Here is a 7,490-nt window from a genome sequence, read left to right as displayed (position 1 = left end):
ACCTTCTTGGCTTTCTTCCTGCCGCCTAGATCAGATCATTCATTGAGCAGCCACTCTGCTGGGCACTGCAGATTCAAAGATGAAATCCATCTCAACCTGATTCCCTCATCACAGGGATGTTCCTGTGCTTCCAACGCGCACCACGCTGACCTGAAGGTGGCTAGGCAGAGGTGTGGGGTCAGGTGAGGGGCACACAGAGGACATATTCTGAGAACTTTGGTCCAGGCAAGATGGATCCGAGGGGCTAAGAGACTTCAGGTTGGCCCCAGGCCCAGGTGGGATGCAGCCTGTCCACGTCTGTGTCTCACAGTTCTGGGCAGGCAGTCAGGCCTGTGGACAGGACCCAGGGGACAAGGTCACCCAATTCCAACATGGAAAAGTAATCCTCTGTTTTCCTAGGTTATCAGATGAGCAGTGATCTGAGGACAAAAGGTGATCAGCCATGGATGCTGTGGAGCTGAGCTAGTTGCCTTCACCTCAGAGCCCTGCCAGTTTTCTTTTCTCAGGACCCCAGACTCACTTCCCAGGGCAGTGTCTACGACCATTTCCCTCCACCCAACCCTATTCTTGAGACCATCACACACCCTCCCCAGCCAGTGGAGGGGAGTGGTTAAAACAGTGAGCTCTGACCACCTTTGTCAGGTATTAATTAATTGCCTCTCAGTTCTAAATGTTCCTTCAGTATGTGCTCAATGGTAAGCAACAGAATTCCTTTAAGCACTTCTCTTTTAAGGTGACCATGAATTTAAGCTGTCAGTAGAAGACTCTGGAGGAACATGGCAGGAGGAAAAGTCTTCCTGTAATTCCCAGCTCAGGGCCGGAGGTGAATTCCAACTCCAGCCGAGGGCACAGAACGCGGTCCACATGTGACTGCAGCCTCGGCCCATTGATAACCTGTCCAGAGCCCTCTTGAAACCACAGGCCCTTCATAGTCTATGCACACTTGCCCGTAGCCTGGAGTTTCCAGGCCCAGTAGTGGCCCCTCCTCAAGCCTATGTGCAGCCCAGGTGGTCTGAAGGCCACCTGCCCTGCCGGTGCCCAGTCTCCCACAGCCCATGATACGGTTGGCTAAAGGCCTGATGTCCACCCCAGTTCGATTCCTGAGTCAGGAAGATCTGCTGGAGAAGGGATAGGCTACCCACTCCAGTCTTCTTGGGCTTCCCTGGTGGTTCAGCTGGTAAAGAATCTGCCTGCAATGCAGAGACCTGGGTTCGATCCCTGAGTTGGGAAGATCCCCTGGAAGAGGAAAAGGCTACCCTCTCCAGCATTCTGGCCTGGAGAATTCCATGAACTGTATAGGCCATGGAGTCGCAAAGAGTCAGACACAACCGAGCAAGTTGACTTTTCCCTTCCCCCACATGGATCCACTCTGGAGCGATGCCTATGACTTGCTCAGAAATTTCAGACCAGCTCCAGCTGACTAAATCATCAAACTTCTCTGCTCTCTGGTGACTGAACTACACCTTTTCCAACATGGTCTAAACACCATCCAAGTTTGTCCTTCCTTGGGAATTTATGAAAAAACTACCACTAACATCATTCTTAATGGTAAAAGACAGAATGCTTTCCCCCTAAGATCAGAACAAGAAAGGATATCCACTCTTACCATTCAACACTGTACTGGAGTTTTTAGCCAGTGCAAAAAGGTTCTTTAAAACTTAAAAGAAAAAAAAAAAAGGCGTAAGATTAGAAAGAAGTAAAACTCTTAATTAGAATGTGACATTTGTATAGAAAATCCAATGGAACCTAAAATTGAGTTTAGCAAAGTTCCAGGATACAAGATCAATATACAACAATCAATTGTATGTCTGTATACTAGCAATGAATAATTGAAAATTGAAATAGAAAAGTATGCCATCTACAGTATCATCAAAAAATATGAATGACTTAGGGAAAAAACACATGAAAAACTTGTACAGTGAACACTATAAAACATTGCCAAAAGAAGTGAAAGAAAATCTACAAATGGAGAGATATAGGTTGCTTTTCTTTATTTGTGTAGATTCTGCATTTGTGGACTCACATACTCTTTAGGTTCACTTGTGACTCCAAGTCAGTGATGCCAGTGCGGCTGCAGATTTGCTGGCTGCCCAGGACAAAGGACACACATGTTCCCAGCTGAGCCCAACACGGTGATGCTCTGCCTTCTTGTTTCAGACCTCAGCAAGTGTCCTTTTCACCGCCTATCTGATGCTATGTTTTCACATTCGTACTTTTTGTTGGCAATTTTAAAATGACCCCCCAAGCATAGTGGAGAAAGGCTGCCTGGTGCTTTTCTGTGCAAGAAGTCTGGGAGGTGCCTTTTTGCAAAAACATGTTATGTCAGATAAACTTCAGGCCTGAGTTATAATGTTGTTGGCTGTGAATTCATTCTTAATAAATCACCAGAAGATATGACAAAAGACATCTTTTAACAGAAACACACATACAGCAAGTTTACTTATTGATCAGTTGACAAAAATGTGATTAGACACTCACAGGACCTAACCCTGTTTTTGCCCTGGGAGCAATGGCTCAGATTCACTAACTTAGTATTCATGGAGACTGTATAGACAATAACTACTGGGAATAAAGAGACTCAACTGTATTGGTTGGTACATGGGTCAGAACACTCAATATTAAGATGGCAATTTGCCCCAGATTGATTTATAGATTCAAGGCAATTCCAATGAAAATCCCAGCAGAATTTTCTATAGAAACTGACAAGCTGATTTTAAAATTCATATGGAAATATGAAAGACATAAAATGATCAAAAGAGATTTGACAAAAAACAAAGTTAGAAGGCTAACACTATCTGATTTCAAGAATTATTATGAAGCTACAGTAATCAGAACGGTATGGTACTGGCAAAAATATAGACATGTAGACGAGTATAACAGAATAGAGTCCAAACATAGGCCCACACATATTTGAACAACTGATTTCTGACAAAGTTATGAAGTCAGTGCCATGGAGAAAGGATAGTCTTTTAAACAAATGGTGCTGGAAGAACTGGATAAACGTCAAAAACAAACAAACAAAAACTTGTTTTTTGTGTGTGTATGCTTCCCACTATGTACAAAATTTCACTCGAAATGAATCATAACCTTAAAGGTGAAATGATAAAACTTCTGGAAGAAAACAGGAATATCTTTGTGATCTACAGAAGGCTAGGGAAGTATCTCTTAAAAGACATGCCACCAACTATATACGGAATCTAGAAAAATGGTACTGATGAACCTATTTGCAGGACAGGATTAGAGACTGGGGGTGGCTGCTGTGGCTGACTGCTACAAGTCCATGGACATGTGGACACAGAGGGGAAAGTAGAGAGTGAGATGAATTGAGAAAGTAGCACTGAAACCTATACACTACCACGTGTGAAATAAAAAGCTAGTGGAAAGTTGCCGTATAACACAGGGAGCTCAGCCTGTGTTCTGTGATGACCTAGAGGGGTGGAACGGAGGGGTCGGAGGGAGGCTCAAGAGGGTGGGGGTATAAGGATATTTATGGCTGATTTGCCTTATTGTACAGCAGAAGCCAACACAATATTGTAAAGCGATTATCCTCCAATTAAAAAAAATGCCTCCAAAAGCACAATTTGTAAAAGAACAAATGGATGGGTTGAACTACTTCAAAAGATAAAACTTCTGCATTTTAAGAGACACATGAGAAAGAAGACAAAACAGACTGGGGAGAAAATTTTTACAAAGCATATATTTAATATAGGACTGGAATCTGGAATATTTCAAGAACTGTCAAAACTGAACAATAAGAAAGTAAACAGTCTAATAAAAAATTGGCCAGAGATTTGAAAAGACATTTAACAAGAGAAAATGAATGACAAATAGCACATGAAAAGATACACATCACTTGTCATTAATAGAGTTCCAGTGAGATAATCACTACACATCTAACACAGTGTCTAAAATTAAAGACTGACCATAGCAATCTTAGTGGGTATGTGAAGGAACTGGAAGTCGTATACACTACTGAAAGGAATGGAAAATGGTATCACCTGCTTGGAAACACTTTTGATAGTTTCTTAAGAATTAAACATAAACCTCCTATATGATCAAGCTATTCCACTCCTAGATATTTACCCAAGAGAAGAAGAAATACACGTCTGTATGAAGACTTACGTGAATGTTCATAAACACTTTATTTGTAATAGCCACAAACTGGAAACAACCCAAATCCCCATCAACATTATTAACTTACAGATAAGCAAATTTTGATATATCCATGCAATGGGGTACTACTCAGCAACAAAAACAAATGAATTCAATACACACAATAATATGGATGAATCTCACAGTACCTTGCTGAGTAAAAGGAACTAGACATAAAAACAACCAGACATTTTTTTAAAAAGTCATACAAAAGAGTGATTTTCTATATATTGTGGACTGAAAAAATATACAACCTAAAAATTGAGAGTTATGTTTTATTCGGCAGACTCTCTGAAGACTTAAGCCCAGGACCCAGCATCTCAGATAACGCTGAGAAAACTGTTCCAGAGAGGCTAGGTGGGGAGTCAGGAGATACAGAAGTTTTTGCAACAAAAGACCAGGTAGTCGGAACATCAAAGAATTATTGTTTAATAAGAGAAAAACAGACATCTCAAGTTAAGGGATGAAGTGTTTTTTTATGTATGAGTAGATGCAAGAGTCTGGGCTCACTGAAATCACTCCTTTGATGTACACCTCAGCTGTTGCCCGATAGTTCAGTTGGTAAAGAATCCACCTGCAATGTAGGAGACCTTGATTAGATTCCTGGGTCAGAAAGATCCCCTGGAGAAGGGATAGGCTACCCACTCCAGTATCCCTCTTGGCTTAACTGGTAAAGAATCTGCCTGCAAAGTGGGAAACCTGGGTTCGATCCCTGGGTTGGAAAGATCCCCTGGAGAAGGGAAAGGCTACCCACTCCAGTATCCCTCTTGGCTTAGCTGGTAAAGAATCTGCCTGCAAAGTGGGAGACCTGGGTTTGATCCCTGGGTTGGAAAGATCCCCTGGAGAAGGGAAAGGCTACCCACTCCAGTATTCTGGCCTGGAGAATTCCATGGACTATACAGTTTATGGGGTTGCAAAGAGTCAGACAGGACTGAGCGACTCACTTTCGCTTCAGCTGTCTGGGGCTGTCATCCTGTGTTTTCTTATCCCGAGTTTCCTCTGGGTGCACCACCAGGGGTGGCTTCTGTGACTGACTGCCAGATGGGCTTGGCAGTGGGAAGCCCCTGTTTGTCTCCATTCTGAGTTGCCTCAGGGCTCACCACTTGGGCAGCTGTAATGTGATAGCTCAATTGCTGCAACATCCTTTGTTTTCTGCTATGGCAGGCAGTATTTTATTTCTCATATATAAAGCTCTCAGTTCAGTTCAGTCTCTCAGTCATGTCTGACTCTTTGCAACCCCATGGACTGCAGCATGCCAGGCTTTCCTGTCCTTCACCTTCTCCCAGAGCTTGTTCAAACTCATGTCCATCGAGTTGGTGATGCCATCCAACCATCTCATCCTCTGTCGTCCCCTTCTCCTCCTGCCTTCAATCTTTCCCAGCGTCAGGGTCTTTGCCAGTGAGTTGGTTCTTCACATCAGGTGGCCAAATATTGGAATTTCAGCTTCAGCATCAGTCCTTCCAATGAATATTCAATCCCTTTAGGACTGACTGGTTTGATCTCCTTGCAGTCCAAGGGACTCTCAAGAGTCTTCTCCAACACCACAGTTCAAAAGCATCAATTCTTCGGCCCTCAGCTTTCTTTATGGTCCAAGTCTCACTTTCATACATGACTACTGGAAAAACCAAAGCTTTGACTAGATGGACCTTTGTTGGCAAAGTAATGTCTCTGCTTTTTAATATGCTGTCTAGGTTTGTCAAAGCTTTTCTTACAAGGAGCAAGCATCTTTTAATTTCATGGCTGCAGTCACCATCTACAGTGATTTTGGAGCCCCAAAAAATAGTCTGTCACTGTTTCCACTGTTTCCCCATCTATTTGCCATGAAGTGATGGGATCGGATGCCATGATCTTCATTTTTTGAATGTTTAGTTTTAAGCCAGCTTTTTTACTCTCCCCTTTCACCTTCATCAAGAGGTTCTTTAGTTCTTCTTCACTTTCTGCCATAAGGGTGGTGTCATCTGCTTATCTGAGGTTATTGATATTTCTCCTGGCAATCTTGACTCCAGCTTGTGCTTCATCCAGGCCTGCATTTCACATGATGTACTCTGCATATAAGTTAAATATACATGGTGACCATATACAGCCTTGACGTACTCCTTTCCCAATTTGGAACCAGTCCATTGCTCCTTGTCCAGTTCTAACTGTTGCTTCTTGACCTACATACAGATTTCCCAGGAGGCAAGTAAGGTGGTCTGGTATTCCCATCGCTTTCAGAATTTTTCACAGTTTGTTGTGATCCACACAGTCAAAAGGCTTTGGTGTAGTCAATAAAGCAGAAGTAGATGTTTTTCTGGGACTGTCTTGCTTTTTCTATGACCCAAAGGATCTATAAAGGTCTAGATAATGGAAACTCAGCAATAGTAACTGAAAGCAACATCAGTGGTTGCCTGGGGATGGCGGAGGGCTGGAGGGACTGCTATGAAATGAGAATAGGACTGCAGCAGGTGGCTTTGGGAGTGGTATATGCGCTCTCTACCTTGACTATAAACATAGCTTCATGGCTGTGTACATATATCAACAATTATTAAATTGCACATTTTGAATATGTGCAATTTACTCTGTGTCAACTATGCCTCAATAAAATTGCTATTTAAAGAAGTTGGGGGATACAAGAGTCAGCTTGAAGGGACTCCCACAGGTCAAACTTGGAACAATTTGAACATCAAAAAGAATAATTATGGTAATGGATTTTTAGTACATTGAACAGTAGTAATAATAAAAGAATCCAGAAGTGTGTGGTAATACTACAAAATGTTGTTTGAAAAGAAGGAGAGGAGAAGAGGGAGAGGAAAACTTTTCTTTACAGAAAAATGTACAAAGAGCAATAGCTCAGCTCGGCGCTTTGTGCTGACTTACATGGATAGCATGATCAGGGTGGGAGGGAAGTCCGAGAGAGGGGATATCTGTATATATATAGCTGGTTTGCTTAGCTGGACAGCAGAAACTAACACAGTAAAGTAATTATACTCCAATATAGGGAAATTCCCATGTTGCAGCCACCAATGCAATAATTGATTCAGGCAAGATATCGATAGCTGCTGAAATCACTGGGTGAACATTTGGGGAAAATTTGCACAGGATATTTCACAGTATCAAATATCATCATCCATTACCCAGATTAATTGTTTACAAAGTGGAAAATTAACTTTACGGTGCAGAGATCTACATTTAACATCACTGATGACAGGACAACTGGCGTGACTCCATCCTTACATAACATGCTGGGGAGGACACGACCTCACCTCTGTAGTGTTATTGCCCAAAATGTTCCACCCGAATCTAATCACGAGGAAACAATCAGATGCACTCAAACGGAGAGACATTCAACGTGACAACTG

Source organism: Dama dama, chromosome 23 (assembly GCF_033118175.1).
Source record: "Dama dama isolate Ldn47 chromosome 23, ASM3311817v1, whole genome shotgun sequence".
In the NCBI taxonomy this organism is placed as follows: Eukaryota; Metazoa; Chordata; class Mammalia; order Artiodactyla; family Cervidae; genus Dama; species Dama dama.
This window is presented reverse-complemented; position numbering follows the sequence as displayed.